The sequence below is a fragment of the Bos taurus genome, chromosome 24, assembly GCF_002263795.3.
Source record: "Bos taurus isolate L1 Dominette 01449 registration number 42190680 breed Hereford chromosome 24, ARS-UCD2.0, whole genome shotgun sequence".
NCBI classification, from domain to species: Eukaryota; Metazoa; Chordata; class Mammalia; order Artiodactyla; family Bovidae; genus Bos; species Bos taurus.
In genome coordinates this window covers 11,435,760-11,458,471 of record NC_037351.1, presented here as the reverse complement: position 1 = coordinate 11,458,471, position 22,712 = coordinate 11,435,760, and the positions used below count along the sequence as shown (strand labels likewise).

Sequence of the window (22,712 nt, the reverse complement as noted above, 5' to 3'; positions counted from 1 at the left end):
GTAATCCAGATTGGAACAGAAGTAAAACTCTCACTGTTTGCAGACGACATGATCCTTTAAATAGAAAACCCTAAAGACTCCACCAGAAAATCACTAGAGCTAATCAATGAATATAATAAAGTTGCAGGATATAAAATTAACACACAGAGATCTTTTGCATTCCTATACACTAACAATGAGAAAACAGAAAGAGAAATTGAGGAAACAATTTTGCCATACATTTAAAAAAAATTCTTGATTTTGTCCTTTAGTGAGCCTAAAAAAGACAATGTCCGACCTGGCTCTGGCTGAAAATAATACTATTATGTACACTTGGACATCCAGACCTGGTCTCTGAAACTGTACTTAGTTTTCTTACTTGTCAGTATTATTGGATGAAGATTGTAGGACCCAGTAGAGATAGAATAATTATTGTGTGACCCATAAAATCATTGAAAATCCTGGGGCAAAGGCTTTAGGTTGAAATTTTTGGTTTAACCTCATGAACCACATGCAGAACTGTCTTGACAAAGTAGATACTGACATTGGAAACATGCTGTTTCCACCACAACTTGAATCAGCAAAATGAATCAGTTGCTTCTTATGGCTCAATTCTGAATCAGAATCTCATGTGTGTCTAACTGTCAGAACCAGCCATATATTTTAATCTAACACCCTATGAAGCTCAGACATAAAATTTCTGTGTATTTAAACCTTGAAAAGGTACATTTTACAGTGTAATAAATTATCAAATGTAGAAAGTGGTATTTGACCACTACATGACCCATTCTCTCTCTTTGCACTCACTCTCTCAGTTATACATTTCTGAAATGATCATATTTACTTAATATACTTTGAAACTATGAGGTTGGTGTTGGTATTATCTACATGAAATGCTTTTCCTATGTATGATTTTTATTTGATTATGCCTTGCTATTAATACTGCCTTCACTATTTTCTTTCATTTGTGCTTGTCTAATATAATTTTTATCTTCATTTTATATTTATACTTGATGGGTCATTTAAAAAAAATCTCATAAACATGAAGTCATTTAATGTTTATTTTTAATCCAATCTGGGAGTCATTTTAGGGAGTTATTTTCCTAAGTGAAGATTTCATTTTTACTCCACATCATTAATTTAAATCCCTTCAAAATCTAATCTGCTAGTTGCTACATCCATCAAGATTTTAGTTTAGAAATCTTATTTTTCCTCCCCACTGAATCCTTTCAAAATAAGATTGTCCCTCTTCATGACATGTTGCTTTGGTTCAAAGGAGCAGCAAACATCCTCTTGAAAGCTGTTGAAGACACAAAGTCATTTTTCAAAACCTGTGTTTCCTTCTTGCGGTAAGTCTATTACAGCAAAGTCATTGTGTCAAAATTTGGAAGAATTGGACCCTCATGTTACTTTGCACTTCATGTTTCTCTATTTTTTGCCCTTTTTATTTTCCTATGTGATACAAAGTGAATTTAAACTGGTTAGATACATGAAAAAGATGAGAAAATAACCAGTATATAGGAAGACAACCTAGAAAAAGCAGTAGCAGAAAGCATGATCCTCCAACACTGAGAGGAGTGAGCAGGTGTCACAGGTCCTGGAGGAGAGCTGCAGCCACAGAAGAGATGTGACCCTGGTGAAAATGCCACTGGTAAGTGTGTATGTGTGGGGGGATGTTCTATTCTTTCCTCCTGCTCCCCATCCTCTTTTGATGCTTCTTTTTGGCCAAAAGATGTGAAAGTAAGGGACATAGGAGCCTAGAAAATGCACTCTGAAAGACTTGTCTTTCCTTTTCTAAAGAAGCAGAGCAAAGAAAAGAAGAAAAGATAGTAAACAAAACCAAATAAGTATTTTCCACCTATGTATCATCAGCATTCATCTGTGAACTTCAATTTATCATATAAAGCTTTATGCTCCCACCTAATCAGAGGCAACTTTCTGTCTTTAAAATGAAGACATTTTCGTCCTCTTTGTAATAATAAGAGATTCGAAGTTTCAACAATAATGATTTTTTATCCTGGTAATGAACAAAATACTTTTAGAGTTCTAATCAAGAGCAACTATAAAAAAATAAACCTAATATTAAACATATTTGCTTGAAAGTAGTAGAAACTTACTAGGGCAGCATGGACTGATGGAACCTAGGCATCAGATAAAAGGCAGATGCAGAGACATTGAATCTACAGTCAGCACTTCTTTCCCTCTCAAGCATTTGGTAATTCTCAAGAGAACTGACAGGTTGACTATATGAGAAGAGTCTCTGGTCATCTTATGAGGCTACCGGGTCAATAACTCCACCAAGTTATAAAGGTCCTCAGTTCGGTTCAGTTCAGTCGCTCAGTCGTGTCTGACTCTTTGCAACCCCATGAGTCGCAGCACGCCAGGCCTCTCTGTCATCACCAACTCCCAGAGTTCACCCAAACTCATGGCCATCGAGGCAGTGATGCCATCCAGCCATCTCATCCTCTGTCGTCCCCTTCTCCTCCTGCCCCCAATCCCTCCCAGTATCGGGGTAAAGGCCCTAGAAAATACATAAAGTTACCATTGGTTTCTCTAAAGAAAATAATGGGAAAAACATACCCAGCCCTCACAAAGCACTATAATAGTGGAATCTCTGTGTGGATTAGGTTATCTGACAACCCCCTTAACTGCCCCCCAGAAGCAGAAACAAAAAGTCTTCTGGAGAAAAGTACTGAGATGCATAGCCACAAATGGTCTCTAAAATGTCTCATCCACAATATCTAGCAGCCAATCAAGATTACCAATATGCCATGAGAGAAGATTAAATGATGAGAAAGTGTGTGTGAGAGAGAGACAGAGACACAGAAACATATCCTTGGGAGATGCAGATATTGGAGTTAATAGATACAACTTTCAAACTAAATGTGTACTAAATAAGCAGTATCCAGTTGACCTTAGAACACCATGGTGGTTAATCTATGACAGCTCTCCATATCTGTAGTTCCTCCACATGGATTCAACCAACCACAGATTATGTAGTACTGTAGTATTTACTGTTAAAAAAAAAAAATCCACATGTAAGTGGGTCCATGAAGTTTAAACCCACAATGTTCAAAGGTCAACTGTACTTCTAAACAATCCATGAGTTAAGAAAAAATATCTAAGAAAATTAAAAGATAATTTTGAGCTGATTGATTATAGAACAAAGACACAACTTATAACTCTCTAACTGTGTCTTTTCAGAAGCTTCATCAGTGTTTTCATTTCCTTCCTTTACAATTGGAGCTTCATCAAATCTGCTGTGTCTTTTTTTTTTTAATTTTATTTTATTTTTAAACTTTACAATATTGTATTAGTTTTGCCAAATATTGAAATGAATCTGCCACAGGTATACCTGTTCCCCATCCTGAACCCTCCTCCCTCCTCCCTCCCCATACCCTCCCTCTGGGTCGTCCCAGTGCACCAGCCCCAAGCTTAAAGCCTAGTTTACATGTGGCTTTTCACATCACCTAGACCTGAGGCAGAGAGTCTTCTTTCTCTGGTTCCCACTCAAAACTAGGAGCTTTATGGATTATCTGGCAAAAGGTTCCAGGGAACACATGCAAATTTAGAGCTGTTGCCTCCACAGTCCAGGGAGCCCCGCAGGTGTTGTATATTTGGTCACATTAGGGCAAGATGAGACACCTCGTCTCATTTTAGGGGTGATATACTGACATGTCAAGCACCACCTGCTCCCTAAATCCTTCCTTAAAATGGCAGAGCCCTGAATTTTGCCGTTTTATTCTCCCTCTGGGCAAACATATGCTGAACCATCACATCTGGGGTGTTTCCCCTTCCTACTCACCAAGGACAGTCAGTGAGGAGGAGCAAAGTATGTTTGGTGGGACCTCCATAGGACCAAAGTTCCGGAGACTTGAAAAGCATAATAGGGAAGTTGACACCTCCCTGAGGGAAGATGGGGTAATCATAATATTATCTCTCCCTGCTGAAAGCACACAGTTCTGATCATCCTTGATAATGAGTATAGGGAAAAAATGCATTTTGCAGATCAACAAGGGTGCATTAAAGCAAAACACGTATTCATTTTCTGTAACAGAGATACCATATCTGTTACAGCAGCTGCAATGGGAGTGACTCTATAATCATATTTTTAAAAAATCCTCACTGATTATCAAGATGCAGTTGATTTTTATGACAATCAAACAGGAAAATTAAAGGTAATAGTTAGTGAGAGGAATAGTATGTGTCTTCCAATCTTTGATGTCATCATTAACTACCACGATTCTCTGAGGAGTATGATAGTCTTTTTTTGTTACTTACAGTGACAAAGAAATTTGGTTCCATGGGTTTTCCTACTTTCCTACTTCACTGGCCTTTATAGTATAGGTCAGATAGCCAGTGTAGGTGGAATTTCTGCCAATTTTTGATTATGTATCTTGCAACATGGTCCCAACAAAAGATGGATTTGGATCAAATCTGCATTGATTATCTGAGTTCCATAATTCTCTTTTTCCGTTTACTGACACTTGAGTCAAGGTGGTGTGTTAGTTTCTTAGGAATCACATCAAGTCAGAGTCAAAATAAAGTCTTTAAATCCTTAGTATGTCTTTCGCTTCAGAGTCTGTTCACAATATACACACTGTGGAAAGATTGAAGGCAAAGGGAGAAAGGGGCAGCAGAGGATGAGATGCTTAGATAGCATCACAACTCAATGGACATGAATCTGAGGAGACTCTGGGAGATAATGGAGGACAGAAGAGGCTGGCGTGCTGCAGTCCATGGGGTGGCAAAGAGTCAGGCATGACTTAGCGTCTAAACAACGAACAACTGTTCATTATATTACTTTGCCTCTGGTCCTTTTGGAGAAAGATTTAAGTATATTCTCAAGGGAGGTCCCTCTCCAAGGGACCCAGCCTGTTTTCTAATCAAGGGGCTTCCAATCTGTGATGGAGTGACTAATGGTGTAGTCTGGGATTTTCCAAGGATATGTGACAGTCAGTACTAAGGTATCTGGGATGGTCAGTCATCCTGTGTGTGAACTGACCTTGTTTTGGGAACTGAGAGATTGTAATAGCTCATGATTACACATTTTTTGTGAGGATGCAATATGAATTTCTATTCACCAAACTTAGATCTTAGCCTTTTGTATAGATCTAACAGATAGGCTGCACATCTGTTTTACTCTCAGGGACTTGGAGTTCAGTTAACCATCACCACAAAATTATGTGTGGGCAATGGCACCCCACTCCAGTACTCTTGCCGGGAAAATCCCATGGACAGAGGAGCCTGGTAGGCTGCAGTCCGTGGGGTTGCTAAGAGTCAGACACAACTGAGCAACTTCACTTTCACTTTCATGCATTGGAGAAGGAAATGGCAACCCACTCCAGTGTTCTTGCCTGGAGAATCCCAGGGATGGGGAAGCCTGGTGGGCTGCTGTCTATGGGGTTGCACAGAGTATGACATGACTGAAGCAACGCAGCAGCAGCAGCAAAATATTTTAATTACCACTTCTGTGCTGCCTGAGATGGTCATTGAACTCACGTGTCTCCAAAACAAACCTTAGGGCCCCACTATCCAAGATGCCATTATTACCACTGAAATCAAGAACTTCAATTTTACAACCCCAATCCAGATTTATCCCTTGCCCAGGTTAAAAAACCACAGTTTTTTTTAAAGAATTCTCCTATATTGAGTGGATATATATGGAATCTAGAAAAATAGTACAGATGATCTATATACAAAGCAGAAATAGAGACACAGAAGTAGATAATAATTGTATGGATACAAAGTGGGATAGAAGAGGATGGGAGGAATTGGGAGGTGGGTATTGATACATATATACCATTGATACTATATATAAAATAGGTAACTAATGAGAACTTGCTGTAAAGAACCGAGAGCTCTACTTAATGAATGGCAGTGACCTGAATGGGAAGAAAGTCCAAAAAATAGGGGATATATGTAAATATGGCCAATTCACTTTGTTGTATAGTAGAAATGAACACAATACTGTAAAGCAACTATGCTCTGATAAAAATTAATTTAAAAAAAAGACACCAGTATTCTCCTCACAAGTGCATTTACCAACTCCCTTGAAAAGGAATGTCTTCTAGGCACTCTGAGGATGCATTGCTGAGGGAGAGAGAGGCAACCACTTTTCTCAAATCCACACAAGCATTACTGCATCCTATGACTTGAATGCCCTCCTCGATATCATGCCAGAAAAGGTCTAGCATTTCTGACCTCATTAATATAAGCTATGGAGAGCAGACTTCAGGAGCCAGCTGAACAAACAAAGCCGACTCCAACTTCTCTAACCAGCACTTTAATTCAGAATGAAATTTAGTGCAACATTATAGTAAATTTGGCTTCAAGTATAATTAAACTTTGTCCCTTTGAGGACACTATTTAAGTCCATTATTATGATTTTCTCCAGGTATATACAGATACAAATTAGCAATATCAAGATTCCTCTTCTGTGTGCAATATTCTCCTGAAGGAAACCTATTCTTTTCCTGGAATATTTTGGAAATAGCTACTGCTATTGGCCTGGAGACAGTTAGGGGTTGCAGGAAAGGCTTAAAAAGCCCAGGCATGCACAAACTGTCAGGTGACATAATTTAGTACTATCAGTTTAACTGATGGCCACATTTTTGTCAGTGAAATTGGAGCTGGTTCTGTTGGTAAGAAGGATGAGAGAAATTTAGTGATTCAAGATTCTCAGCAGTGTCAGTGCACACAAATGTCCCCTTCCCAAGTCTCAGAGTGCCCCTACTTCTTCACAATTGCCTTAGGCACAAGCAATAATGTCCTGGCCTTAACTAAGGGACTGGAGGTGCTGTGTAATCAGTTCGTGTTTTATTTATGCTCTTGCACACTTACATTTTATTCTAATTCTCAGCCGTATCTTCCCGGAAGCTATGGGAGTTGATGCAATTTTAAGGTTATCCTAGAAGTGTTTTAATATCCCAAGGCTGCTTTTAACCGAGAGTTTGTAGATACGAGTGTATGATTTTTGGGTTTTGGTCAACTCTTCTTCACCTTTAGAAGTGGGCAGCATACTCTTCTGTATTGTTGATACACTTGTTACTATCTGAGTGGCATACAAGAAGAACTTGATTTTCTGATGCCTTGATATTGAAAAGCCCTTCATCTCCAGCATCTACAGATGATGAGTTAAGTAAAAATGATGTCACGGCATGCCACAAATTACTGTTATCTCATTTGCCATCTGCAAGAGCATCATGACTGTGCTCATATTCAAACAGGTGATAAGCTCAGTCTGAAAGCCCCATTGTGAGAAGTGTGTTTCTGGAATCACTGCTGATAAAATACTATAATAATCAGTGTCAAACCAGGAAACACATACCTCTCTAAATGTTTTAGATCAAGTGAATTTAATGCATGAAATTAAACAAAAGCTACAGAAGAAGCTGAGAAGATGATTATTGGACAGCGACTCAGCATAGATTAGCTGTAACAGGTTGTCAGATCTCCAGGTGGTGTGGAGAAATAGACAAAGCAAGGCGGCAATGATGCCGGAGCCAAAGAGGCTTGTCAAAGGGCCAGCAGGCAGCAGCTGAAAGTATACAGACTGTTCCGTTGGTGTTTGAGTCATAAGTATGTAGTCTTTGCTGGAAACAACCCCTAAGAAAAGAAGGAGAAAAATATCCTGCCTTGTTCCTTCTTTCTACCCTCTAATCTCTCTTCAGTACCCAACTTTAGTCAAGCCTTGCCAAAGTCAGCTGACAAAGAGTCAGGGATCGGCCTTCCGGTCATTCAGAACTCTAGATGAGAAAATGTGGGGAACATCTATGCAGCAAAGCTTAGTGCTGGCTCAGTGGGACCTGCAGTAGTGGAAGGAAGGAAGGAATGGAAGGAAAGAGAAGGGGAAGAAGCCTGGAACTGTGGTGATGGTGGGGGAGAGGAGCTGATGAAGGCAATGGGAGAGTTTGATAATAGTATGAATATAGTGGTAGTGTAGAGAGTAGTATGGAAGCCTGACGCTCTGATACTTTGGCCACCTGATGCGAAGAGCTGACTCATTGGAAAAGACCTTGATGCTGGGAAAGACTGAGGGCAGGAGGAGAAGGAGGCGACAGAGGATGGTTGGATGGTGTCATCGACTCAAGGAAGATAGTAAAGGACAGGGAAGACTGGCATATTGCAATTCATGGGGTCACAAAGAGTTGGACACAACTTAGCAACTAAACAAGAACAACAACAATGGATAGTGATATGAAGTGAAAAGCATCTTTGTCACATTTGTGACCTTCTTATCCCGGTTGTGGATAGCATCCCAGAGAAAGAATGACACCATGACATTTTCCTTCTCTAGATCTCTATTGAAAAAGTCACATCTCTTGGCTGCCGATGGTCATGTCTCTGCTTAATATGGCAGACAGGACATACCTAAGAGAAGATGTAGGGCACTTTATTGCTTTATGTGAACCTCTAATGTTAAAGAGAGTGCACTGAGATTGCATCTAATGCAATGAGAGTAAAGATGAAGACTTGGGAAGAGTCAAATTATACTCAAGCCACTCAACACTTCCTACCAGCTCAGCACTTGGTGTAGGAGCTCCAGAACAGAGTCCCATGTGCAAGATATTTTTCTCTTCCAGGAGGCACTGGTGTGTCTTCTGCCAAAAACAGCTCTCAGTGGTTACCCTGGCCCCCAAAGAAAGAGAGAGATCATTCATGCATGCTACTTGTAATATCAGCAATATTTGGGAAAGAAGAAGTTGGTATCATTTCTCATGCCACAATTTTGCAAGAGTTTAGAGGCTTGTTTTTGAACCTAAATTTAGGTTCTTATTTTTAATGTGAATAATTCCTTTGTGACAGATCCTAAATTGTTTATATATAGTTTATGCCTTATATTCAAAATAACATATGGGTTGTCATCTGTTCGTTCTGGAAAGTTTGACATTAATGAGTGCAAAATAGCAAGACAAAGTTATATCTATTAAGATCAAAACCATGAAAAAACTCAACGTGTGCATGTAAAAACATATATATATATATTGGGTAGAAATACATCAAACAAATAACTTCAAAATCATTGGAGAGTTAGAATAAAAGTGATCATTTTCTCTTCTGATGGTTTTCCTCTTATTCCATGATAAGTATGTGATATTATAGTGTTATGTATAGATTTTATTCTTAATAAAAGTAAATTTTGAGTCATCAACTTTCAGTATTTACTGTATTTTCCAGATAACATGTTGCTTCACTGTCACAGCTTGATAAATTTGTAAAATTTTATACAACAGCTCCTTAAACTATTATTGACTAAAATATGATATCAAGACCTATTATTGTAAAACTATCATTCACTTCTGCGGTCTAAAACTTGGTGTTGTTTGTAAATGAACTACAGGAAAACATCATTAGAAAATAATCATATCTGGATAACTCCAAGTGCTGCTTCTGCTTCTATTTTTAAAGTTGTTGATCTGATAAGATTAACTGAAGTTGCCATAGGAACTTATACAAAAATTATAATAGATTTATGAACTATAAATTTTTGAATAAAATTGTACTATCTTCGGTGTATTGGTATAATGCCCTGCAACCTTTATTTGGTTTGGTTTGTAAGTTAACAATCTCAATTAAGGTGCTAACATCTAAGAAATTTCCCTATTTTTCTTATTTATCAGGTTGCCATTCTTCTGTTCCAGTCAATGAAAAAATCACTAAAATGAATCCTATAATTGGTATTCTTGGTTGCTATAATTGGTCACAAAGATGGAATGGTAAATAGGAAGGTAAGACTGAGAAATGCCCAACTGTCATCTCCTGCTTTCCTCTCAAATCCTCCAGAGGAATAGGTAGCCTGGAGGACTTCCATTAATTTAAAAACTGCTTGTTTGAATCTAACTCACTGCAAGCTGATGGAATTTTTTACTTTCTAATGACATGTGTTGGGCTCTGTGAAATTCTGGAAAAGCATGGATGTCTTTTTTCACCAGAGCCACAAGCTTCAAGAGAGAAGTTAAAGACTGTGTCAAAATAAATAATTCTTTTATACTCACAGGTGATTTCTTCTAGTCAAGTTTAGTCATACTAACAGATCGATGTACAAAAATGTCCACTTTTATAACTTAAGCTTTTATCCATCAGGGAACCTAGGGTATTGATTTCTGATAATTCAAATCTGGCTTTTTTTTTTTTTTTCTGAAAATAAAGTGTACTTAGCAATGCAAATTCGTAATAAGACAGGACCACGTCAGTGATTCTCATATAGTGATCGCAGATGTAAATAAAAGCATGGATGCCTGAATAATCATGCTGTACTGACCTTTTGTCGTAATACCAACAGACAGTACATTATTTTCCATTTCAGAGTCACTCAGCTCACTGGCCAAGAGTTCAAAGATTTAGTCTCATGAGGTCGAAACACTAGTGTTCAGAGTTGCTCCTTTATGACCCTGAGTAAATCAATTAACCTCTCTGCCTGTTTTACTCATGTGTAACAGAAGTTGAAGCAAAAGTTCTGGTTCTACCCATAATATCTTGGTCAAGAATCCCACATCCACAGAGAGGTAAAAAATCATTATTTATGTAGCACTTGTTTTATGTATTACTGATTTTTTTTTTCTTCCAGGTGTTTAAAAGATAATGCAGCAAATGAAAACCTCCCAAGAACAATTCATGCTCACAGTCAACATGGCAATAGCAGAGGAAAAAATGAGAGCATTTGCTACATAAAAGGCACCATTGCTTTTGTCAATTCCTTCAAATTCCATATAGAATTGCACTGATCAAGGGGATGGTTGAGAAATGTTAGAAATCCTATTCTGAAGGGAAACCAAGTCCCATTCTCCCAGGACCTGTCACTTCACGTTTGAGTTTGATGAAATGTTTTGACGGAACGCATGCTGTGATCATTTCAAGTTTTATTGAACGGTCATGCTAAGGTAGGCTGGAACTGCTGAGGACATGGGGCTTGTCCACATTAGCTTCAAAGTGTCACAGACAAGCCTGCTTGAGACTGAAGTTTAAAGGCATCTTTCTTTGAAGATGCCACTGTTCATTTTCTTATATCCATATACATAATGCATTTGTTTTCCTTTGTTAGCTTTCAGAATGTGTCATTATTCCCCACTCTCTGCTTTGGGCCTGCCATAGCTTCTGGAGTGACAGCTCTTGGCAGCTTATATTAGCATCATTAGGGGTCCGATAATGTGCTTTCTCAATGGGGCACTGTCAAGGCTTTATCTTAACTTTGTAGTTTCAACTTCTGTGATTTGTGTAGCTGCCATGGGCAGAGAAGTTGCAGTTTGAAAGACAGGAACAAAGAAAACCCTCGGTGTTGAAACAAGGTAATATCAGATTTACTCTCAAACATGTCACAGTCTGAATTACAGAACACCTGGTGATTTCTCAATATAAAGTTTTTAAACAAAATTATCAATTTGTAATGTTATTTCTGAGATTTTGATATAATATGAATTTTATGTTCTCTTTACTGAAGGATGAAAAAGTATCATAGGATAAAAAAAATTATAAAATGAGTGCAAAAATGGGGTGCTATTTATAAAACTAACAGAATTAGATTAAGTGAGAAGGCTCTATTTTCTAAAATATCTTTGTGGTTGAAATACTGATACTAATTATTAGGTCTTCGGCTAAAAGAATATTTAAAGACAATTGCAATTCTCAAATTTAATAGTTTTGATAGTATATTTCTCCTCAATAACCTTTTGTTTAATTTGCAAAATTTGTATGCATGATAATTAAGTAATAATTAGCATATTGGAGTGGGTAAATTATTGGTCTAACTGACTAGGCTTTTACTGGTAAATTTAATTTTTTCCTAATAACTGCAAAACCATTTATATATATATAATATATATATATATATATATATATATATATACACCAACCCCACTCCAGTACTCTTGCCTGGAAAATCCCATGGACGGAGGAGCCTGGTAGGCTGCAATCCATGGGGTCGCTAAGAGTTGGGCACGACTGAGCAACTTCACTTTCACTTTTCACTTTCATGCATTGGAGAAGGAAATGGCAACCCACTCAGTATTCTTGCCTGGAGAATCCCAGGGACAGAGGAGCCTACTGGGCTGCTGTCTAAGGGGTCCCACAGAGTTGGACACAACTGAAGCGACTTAGCAGCAGCATATATATATATATATATATATATATATATATACACACACACACACACATACATGTGTATATGTTGTTGTTTAGTCACTAAGTCGTATCTGAAAATTTTACAACTCCATGGACTATAGCCCACCAGGCTCCTCTGCCCATGAACTTACCAAGCAAGAATACAGGCGTGGGTTGCCATGTCCTACTTCACGAGATCTTCCTGACCCAAGGATAGAATCCACGTCTCCTGCATTGTCAGGCAGCTTCTTTACCACTGAGCCAGCAAGGAAGCCCTATATTTATATTGTACTAAGAGACAATTGATATTTTTCATTTTGTTGTCTTGAAAGTTGAACTCAGTGGAATGAGCTGATAGAAACAAAACATAGAAAAGACTTCAAAGTAGATGTCCTGATGAGAATCTTGATTAAAATCTTGGGAAATTTCACTAGGAAACAAAAGAAATGCTGATTGTATGCTATTTATAATGCCAGAAAGCCAATAATTATTTATTTCTCCACTTTCAACTAGAGATAGAAAATAGGAAGAAATTTAATTTTACAACTCCAAAGTTTCCATTTATATAGCATAAGTACATTTGAAAAACAGGTATAAATTCTTCATTCTTTTTTTTTCAATTACAAGCTATTTATTTTTTATGTTTTTTCTTTGTTTTATTATTATTATTATTTTTACTTTACAATATTGTATTGGTTTTGTCATACATCAACATGAATCCGCCACTGGTGTACATGTGTTCCCCATCCTGAACCCCCCTCCCACCTCCCTCCCCATACCATCCCTCTGGGTCATCCCAGTGTACCAGCCCCAAGCTTCCTGTATCCTGCATCAAACCTGCACTGGCAATTCATTTCTTATATGATATTTTTCTTTTTAACATGATGATTAAGAATCAGCACATATGTATGATTTTAAACAATACACTTTAAAAAATATTTATTCAAACAAAGAGAAACTGAGCTAATCATAAGCATATTAACAATAATTTTAAAAGTTAAAGAAAGGTATTTTGAATTTTATTGCAATTAATTTCTTCATATCAATAACATTTATATTTATTTAATGCACTGTATGTCATATATGTGGCTCAGCAGTAAACTCTCCTGCCAATGCAGATGTGGGTTCAATCCCTAGGTAGGGAAGATCCCCTGGAGAAGGAAATGCAATGCATTCAAGTATTCTTGCCTGGGATATCCCACGGCCAGGGGAGCCTTGTGGGCTATGGTCCAGGGGGTCACAAAGACTAGGACAAAAACCACTTGTAAAAGAATGAAGCTAGAACACTTTCTAACACCATACACAAAAATAAACTCAAAATGGACTAAAGATCTAAATGTAAGACCAGAAACTATAAAACTCCTAGAGGAAAACATAGGCAAAACACTCTCCGACATACATCACAGCAGTATCATCTATGACCCACCTCCCAAAGTAATGAAAATAAAAGCAAAAATAAACAAATGGGATCTAATTAAACTTAAAATCTTTTGCACAATGAAGGAAACTATCAGCAAGGTGAAAAGACAGCCTTCAGAATTGGAGAAAATAATAGCAAACGAAGCAACTGACAAAGAATTAATATCAAAAATATACAAGCAGCTCATGCAGCTCGATTCCAGAAAAATAAATGACCCAATCAAAAAATGGGCCAGAGAACTAAACAGACATTTCTCCAAAGAAGATATACAGATGGCTAACAAACACATGAAAAGATATTCAACATCACTCATTATCAGAGAAATGCAAATCAAAACCACTATGAGGTACTATCTCACACCAATCAGAATGGCTGCGATCCAAAAGCCTCCAAGCAATAAATGCTGGAGAGGGTGTGGAAAAAAGGGAACCCTCTTACACTGTTGGTGGGAATGCAAACTAGTACAGCCACTATGGAGAACAGTGTGGAGATTCCTTAAAAAACTGGAAATAGAACTGCCATACAACCCAGCAATCCCACTGCTGGGCATACACACCGAGGAAACCAGAACTGAAAGAGACACGTGTACCCCAGTGTTCATCGCAGCACTGTTTATAATAGCCAGGACATGGAAGCAACCTAGATGTCCATCAGAAGATGAATGGATAAGAAAGCTGTGGTACATAAACACAATGGAGTATTACTCAGCCATTAAAAAGAAAACATTTGAATCAGTTCTAATGAGGTGGATGAAACTGGAGCCTATTATACAGAGTGAAGTAAGTCAGAAAGAAAGAAAAACATCAATACAGTATATTAAGGCATATATATGGAATTTAGAAAGATGGTAATGATGACCTTATATGTGAGACAGCAAAAGAGACACAGATGTACAGAACACACTTTTGGACTCTGTGGGCGAAGGCGAGGGTGGGACGATTTGAGAGAATAGCATTGAAACATGTATATTATCATATGTGAAATAGATCGCCAGTTCAGTTCAATGCATGAGACAGGGCGCTCAGGGCCGGTGCACTGGGATGACCCTGAGTGATGGGATGGGGAGGAAGGTGGGAGGAGGGTTCAGGATGGAGAACACATGTACACCCATGGCTGATTCATGTCAATGTATGGCAAACACCACCACAATATTGTAAAATAATTAGCCTCCAATTAAAATATATTAATTAATTTTTAAAAAAAGAATCTGATCCAACTTTGTACCTAAACAACAACAAATATCTTTCCCAAAGATTATTTTCAAATAACAAATTATTGTATTTCCAAACTTATACATTTTCTCTATCAATACAACAGAATAATAACATCTTTAAGAAATTTTATGTTTCACTTTTATATCATGTGATTTTAAATTTTAAATAATACATATTGAATGTATTATTGTATTGAATATATGAGAAGTATGATGAAATTCAATTACAATTTAAGATCTAAACAAAGTTTTCGATCTGTAAAATCATATAGTTTCTACAAAACAGCTTTTACACATTATTAATATTTTATTATCAGACATCTTATAAATAATAATATCTTAGTAAATAGCACTTTAAAATTTATCAGATGATATAGAATCTGCTGGTAATGTAGGAGACCTGGGTTTGATCCCTGCGTCAGAAAGATCCCCTGGAGAAAGGAATGGCTACCCACTCACTCCACTTTCCTTGTCTGGAAAATTTCATAGACAGAGGAGCCTGGTGGGATGCAGTCCATGGGGTCACAAAGATTTGGACACGACTGAGTGACTAACACTAACTAAATTACACTTAAAATTTTTAAGATTTATAGGATATTGTGGTTCTTTTTCCCACTATCTCTGAAGATTAATATTTGTAAACAAAAATAATAAAATTTCTAAATCAACCCTTCCCATTCCCAAGAAAAGAATCCAAGATTAAATAATTTGCATTTGAATTTCACTTCATCACACAGGATTTACAAGATAAAAGCAAGTCTTAAAGAAAAGAGTTGTTTAGAAAAGTTATTTCCAGATTATTTAAATCATAGCTTTATTGTATTAATTGAAGATCATATTTCAATAACATAATATAATATAAAAACAATAATAATATAAATCTTCTATCTTGAATCATGATTGTTCTATATATAGTCAACTTTTACCCTATTAAATTAGTTATCTAGGAAATGCTTATAAGTTGATAGATTTACATTATGAGGCAATTGTAATAATCTCTTATTTTTTCCTCCCACAACTCTATCCAACAAAAGCAAATCAGAATAAACATTTGTGACAAAACTATTAATATATGAAATGTATCTAATTATTTTATTTCAATGAAGAAAAAAATTTGAGCTATTAAAGTCAATGTTTTTTCTCTAAAATCTTATTTCTGAGGGATATTTTACCATTTTCTTCTTTAAAGCAATGAGATTAAATTTATCACAAAGTACTAATTATTTCCAAAATGTTCTTAAACGGTTTTATGGCTTTATATTTATTAAAAAGAAAAGTTGGAAACCATTACTTTAAATCAATAGAATAACAACTATATTGTAAACTTATTATTAAGAAGCTCATTATTTTTTAAAGCAAGCTAATATTTTTCCACTCATATAATTATAGCCATGGACCTTAACCTAAGAGACCCAATGTACCATTGACAACAGTTTTATAATATACCAACAGTGAAAAAAAATCCATAGGAAACTAACAATAAAGTTACACCATAATATTAAAAGAAATAACTATCAAGATTTAGCTGTAAGAGAGGGAGAAAAAAAATTACAATAAAATAATATCTTTTACCAAGTAAATTCTCACACTTGACAAGACTATGAAACCAAAAAATGCCAAAGGCTTTTTTTGTAGCATCACAACGTAGAAATAACTACAGAAGGATAAACACAGGTTTCTCCTAACTAGGATGCAAATGTTGACAGTGACATCAGCTACAACGGTGATGTAGCTTCTGCAAATACTGAACAATGCCATACTGTATTTCTGGAGTAGCCAATGAGTGGTAAAGCACTATCAAACAGCATAGAACTTGGTGTTTATCTGTAGGACAGAGTTAAGATCTAGGCTCAGCAAAACAGAGTAAGTTTGTCATGTCCATGAATGGTTGAGGCTGATTGAAATCCATATGAGACCCTGAGAAATATTTTGTTATGCGTAACCATCCTAATTTCCATGCATCAGAGAGGAGCCTGGCCCCCAGTTACAACTAAGATATCCCTACAAGTTGCAGGAAAAAAGCAAACAGGAAAGCACTAAGTTTTTGGATTAACTCCCAATTAAGAATTTTAATTTATATTGCATAAGTTGATGGACAGACATCTTAGTCCGAGAAAATGTCAGGGCAATCAAATGCAATCAAGAGTTTAAAATTGTTCACAACTGCTGAAAAATAATCAGTGTTTGAATTATTTCCAGTTGACCCAGCTTTTATTATTTTTCTTCTTAACAATCTCTCTCTCTCTCTCCAGACATAATTACAAACCCAAAGATACATGAGATTATGGTTGCATATTATAGTACATTAAGTATTATAATATATAATACATTTAATATATATATGTGTCCAAAAGCTATAAAATTCCAAGCAAACATTTATATTTTTATTTCAAGAGTAACTAATATTACCCATTCTGTCTTATTTTTTTTTAATTTTATTTTATTTTTAAACTTTACAATATTGTATTAGTTTTGCCAAATTCTGTCTTAGATACATTCTAATTATTCAATTCTTATGTATTTTAAGTAAACTGAAAGAAAGCTATTAGCAAATCTCACGTTCTTTCTAATTTTTCAACTACTCCGAAAATTTCAGGTTGCAGATTCAGATTTATCTGTGAAGACTGGTGTTGGAAATGTACAAATGGCAATTCTAAATGTGTGTTTGATTTTTCTTAGATCTCTAAGCATACCCTTAATACAGACTTAATTTATCATTTCCTGATTCATAAGCAATGTGTAATGAGACTAAAGATCAAAAAGGCCATTGTTGTCTTTATACCTGTACTACCTTACTTCTGCTGTTAAATCGTTAGTCTACATAGATGTTAGCATCTTCTATTTCAAGAATCAAAATTTTAACTATTTAAATGACTATATTGCCTATGTTATTTGGGTAGCTAATCATTTAAGGGTTCTGAAAACTGATGTTTTTAAAGCAATATATTTATTTCTAGGGGATTATTTCTATTGTTTAATTTTCAAAAATGTTTAATTTTGTATTAAAAATATCCAACCCAATAAATAAGAACAGGTAAAATTAATTAAAGGTCAGCTGACAACAAATTGTGCCTGGCAAAATTTTTGATTGCTTTAGCAAAATGATATTGAATAACTTACCGTCTGAACTTTCTCTATGTTCTCCTGTGTTTGATGTTTTCAAAATAAATGAATAGACAGGAATTCATTTTAACTGAAATAATCTTTAAAATAATATCTTTTTCAAAAATATGTTGACAGAAATGAATTTTAAACATCATTTTTATAATGCTATGTCTAATCATGGGTAAAAACCATTAAAAGCAGAAGTTTTCTTCAGTTCATTAACAGTCCTCATGAAGGAAATGCATGTAAATAAGCTAATAGTCACTAAAGAAACAGGGGTAATGCTAAAAATGTAGAAGGTGATATTGCTCTTTGTATCTGTTTGTGTACACTTGCATGTGTGTGTGTGTCTCTGTGTCATAAATAATAACTCCTTTGTCATGTCTCTTACAGAACATTTTTGGCAAAGGAAATACCTGCTAATTAGCACACAATTTACCTTGTATATATGTGTGTGTATATATATATATATATATTTTTTTTTTTTTTTTTTTTGATGGGACAAAAACACCACTTGGGTATCATCGCATAAAAGTTATATCACTGGATGTCTAGTTCAGTGGCTGGATGTTACATACTCTCATTTCATGAATCAGATGGTGACTGCAGCCATGAAATTAAAAGACGCTTACTCCTTGGAAGGAAACTTATGACCAACCTAGATGGCATATTCAAAAGCAGAGACATCACTTTGCCAACAAAGGTTCATCTCGTCAAGGCTATGGCTTTTCTTGTGGTCATGTATGGATGTGAGAGTTGGACTGTGAAGAAGGCTGAGTGCCGAAGAATTAATGCTTTTGAACTATGGTGTTGGAGAAGACTCTTGAGAGTCCCTTGGACTGCAAGGAGATCCAACCAGTCCATTCTGAAGGAGATCAGCCCTGGAATTTCTTTGGAAGGAATGATGCTGAAGCTGAAACTCCAGTACTTTGGCCACCTCATGAGAAGAGTTGACTCATTAGAAAAGACTCTGATGCTAGGAGGGATTGGGGGCAAGAGGAGAAGGGGACGACAGAGGATGAGATGGCTGGATGGCATCACTGACTCGATGGACATGAGTCTGGGTGAACTCCGGGAGTTGGTGATGGACAGGGAGGCCTGGCATGCTGCAATTCATGGGGTTGCAAAGAGTCAGACACGACTGAGCGACTGATCTGATCTGATCTGATCTGATACCAACTCTAGAAGGAGACCCTTGGTGCGAATGGAACTCTGGTTCTTAAACCAGCATGCTGATTCCTCCATTTATTTGTATAGATAATTCTTCGCACTTTTTCTGGGATCCTCTTTTGTTCCAGAACTGCCCATGTGACTTCTGAATGCATTGTAAACTTTTTCCATTTTGATAGATTACAAAAGATACCAAAGTATGGACTTGATTAGGCTAAATTAAGAAAAGTTAAGTAGAAAGTGTTTGAACATATTTGTAACAAGAATAGAGCTGTTATGCAAAACATACTTGATTCTGAGCCAAGAAAATTATAGTATCTAATGTGTCCTGACTTGTTGTGATTTGGAGCTTCAATCAAAAATTGATATCTTGGCATCAAATATAAGAATAGTGTCCTCAACATGTCTCCAAATAGATTGAAAATGACTTCATAAGATCAAGTGGTCAGAAACAAATGGAATGAAGCTTGATATGAAGGAAAAAGAGTTCAGGGACAAGCTGGAAAGCTATGGCTTATAGAAATATGTCGGGAAAAGATGGAGAGGTTAAAAGCTGCCTTTATTAAAAACTGTAAAAAAAAATTGGATAATATACTAACAGTTCTTCAAAAATAATACCCTCTTGGTTATGATAAGGCTTAGGCTACCACCAGATTGGCTGGTGGTAGTTTTTCTTTGTCAATTAAGTTGAAACAGCAAAATAATCAAATATCTAAAACAATAAAAAAAAAAAACACCTCTCACTTATTTGAGGGAAATATGGATTAATGAAAAATATTAAAGACTACTGGATTCTCATGCTTTCAAAGACTTGCAAAATGTTACAGTAAAAAATTGCCAACTGTATAGTAATTTTGGATAAAGCTTTTCCTTATAAAATATGTAAAAGGTAACAAAGTAGGAAATCACAGCCCCACAGAAAAAGAAACTAATTGAGCTAAAAATAAGGATCTGGAAAGAAGAGACAATGATAATTTAAAACAAAAATAGATCAATTGAAGTAAACTTATCTAGGAATAACTTTCATGGGCTCAGCAGATTCTACTTTATGAAAATGAATTTATATTAGAAAGGTGAACTAAACCTTTGTACTCCTCCCAGAATCTGACTTATGATTCTGAATTTCTAGAATAATGGAACTGGGCTGTTGTTCCTCCCAAACCATGATTTCCCTACTGTAACTGCACAAAGAGAAGAAAGTGTCTGTTGTCTTGCAACCAGACATTTTTAAATAAGGTTTCTTGTCTGAGCCACTGAATGCAGCAAGCCATGGGGGTGACTGCTTCCTCAGTTGTGCCATCAACAGTACAGAGCTAATCCCAATCTACACTCACAGGGGAGATCATGTGAAAAGTGAAAGTTTTAGTCACTCAGTCGTGTGTCCGACTCTTTGCAACCCCGAGGACTGTAGCCTGAGAGGCTCCTTGGTCCATGGGATTCTCTAGGCAAGAATATCGGAGTGGTTGTCATTTCTTTCTCCAGGAGATCTTCCCGACCCAGGGATTGAACCTGGGTCTCCTGCATTGCAGTCAGATTTCTTTACCATCTGAGCCACCAAGGAAGCCCTCCCTATAATCCGTGGCTACCTTAGAGTTTGATTCTCTTGCAGTGCTAGTTGAGAAGGAATCTCCCATGTTAGGACCTCAATAGGAAAGCTGAGCACCAAAGAATTAATGCTTTTGAACTGTGGTGTTGGAGAAGACTCTTGAGAGTCACTTGGACTGCAAGGAGATCCAACCAGTCCATCCTAAAGGAGATCAGTCCTGGGTGTTCATTGGACGGACTGATGCTGAAGCTGAAACTCCAATACTTTGGCCACCTGCTGCAAAGAACTGACTCATTTGAAAAGACCCTGAGGCTGGGAAAGATTGAAGGCAGGAGGAGAAGGGGATGACAGAGGATGAGATGGCTGGATGGCATCACTGACGCAATGGACATGAGTTTGAGTCAAGTCCAGGAATTGGACAGGGAGACCTGGCATGCTGCAGTCCTTGGGGTCACAAAGAGTCAGACTCAAACGAGCGACTGAACTGACTGACCAGAACCACCTAGCAGTTGCTTTTTGATGCAGTCAGTAATGCATCACTTCTTCCTAGGTTTCATATCATCCCAAATCATGTTTCCAAATAAATCAAGAGAATGGAAACAGATGGCATCTCAGGAAATAGATGGCAAAAAAACAGAAAGGAGATTGAGGTCTTTGATGAAGAGAACCCTCCTTCCTACCAGGTACCATGCGGAACTGACATAGAAAGGACTCCAGTGTCAACAAATGATGAGAACTGACATTTTTCAAGTAATCAGTCAGAATCCATGAAATTAGAACAAGATGCTAGGAAAAGGAGACTACTTTACTAAAACAACCACAACTTGTGATTGCCCATTTGAATATGCCTTTGATACTGAAAGCTATTTGCAAGAGTCCAGTACTCTTGCCTGGAAAATCCCATGGAAGGAGGAGCCTGGTAGGCTGCAGTCCGTGGGGTCGCTAGAAGTCGGACACGACTGAGCGACTTCACTTTCACTTTTCACTTTCGTGCATTGGAGAAGGAAATGGCAACCCACTCCAGTGTTCATGCCTGGAGAATCCCAGGGACAGGGGAGCCTGGTGGGCTGCCGTCTCTGGGGTCGCACAGAGTTGGACACGACTGATGCGACTTAGCAGCAGCAGCAGCTGATATTTGCATATGTGTGAGGTCTGGCTACCACAGAAATAATCTATTAGACAAATAATGCATGTGTATGTCTTGCTACATTTAAATCAAATAAAAGCAAAACACAGATTTCATAATTTTAAGTACAAGGCCAATAACAAATCCAAAAGAATAGATAAGCAAATACAAGCACTATTTTTAAGGTTGATATAATGAGAAAAACACTGCTAAGTATAATTCAATAAAAATGGAAATAGAGAAACTTCACATTTAAACAATTTGGAAAGTGATATGTTCAGATTAAAACGGAGAAAAGTTGAGAAGCTGTTGTGTTGTTGAAGTTTTACTAATAAATTTCAAGCCTAAAAAAAGAAATAATTTCCATGAATATCTAAATGACTAAAGTTCACTTAGTATAAATCAGAAAATAACAATATTCTGATATTTTATGCTCTTTTGCGTATCAGTCTTTCATAATTTAATGCTAGAATGCCTTTTAGATCTTAAAGAAATAGATAATCCCCCTGCTTTTTAGTCTGATCTGAAGCACATAAAATGATAAACATTTCAGATTTATTTATATATTCCAGCATCTGCCTGATATTCCAACATGTAAAATATATATAAAGAAAAATGCATGAACAAATCTTAATGCTAAGTATTGGCATGTAGGAAAATGGGTGCTTTAATAAAAGACTACTGAAAATAAGTTAGGATGAGATTTTGGGTAGGCAAATTGAAGATTTCAAAGGAAATATAGCACAGAAGTGATCATGGATATATTAAAGAGTCAGCAATAAAGATATTCACCAAACATTATCTCTAAGAACAAAACAAATTAAGCAATAAAATATGGAATAATTTCATAATTGTTAACTGAAATGTAAATATCTAAATAAGCAAAAGCATACATGTAATACATTTGAAGTTGAAGAAATCATTTGATGATATGAAAATATGAAGAAAAATTTCAACATATTTTAGTTAAAAATGAATTTACAGTTATACATATTAGAGTTAAAGTGAAAGTTGCTCAGTCGTGTCTGACTCTTTGTGACCCCATGGATTATAT

At 36.5% G+C, this 22,712-nt stretch overlaps 1 long non-coding RNA gene across 1 annotated transcript in view; it reads left to right on the top strand.

The window, feature by feature from the left end:
- The first annotated feature begins 1,127 nt into the window (after nt 1–1,127).
- LOC132343808 (uncharacterized) overlaps nt 1,128–22,712 on the top strand; it is a 33,537-nt gene continuing 11,952 nt past the window's right edge. Inside the window, exons 1-4 of the long non-coding RNA XR_009492781.1 lie at nt 1,128–1,328; nt 1,447–1,630; nt 9,603–9,710; nt 10,550–10,862. This is a non-coding gene — a long non-coding RNA (uncharacterized lncRNA). The remainder of the gene's footprint in view (nt 1,329–1,446; nt 1,631–9,602; nt 9,711–10,549; nt 10,863–22,712) is intronic.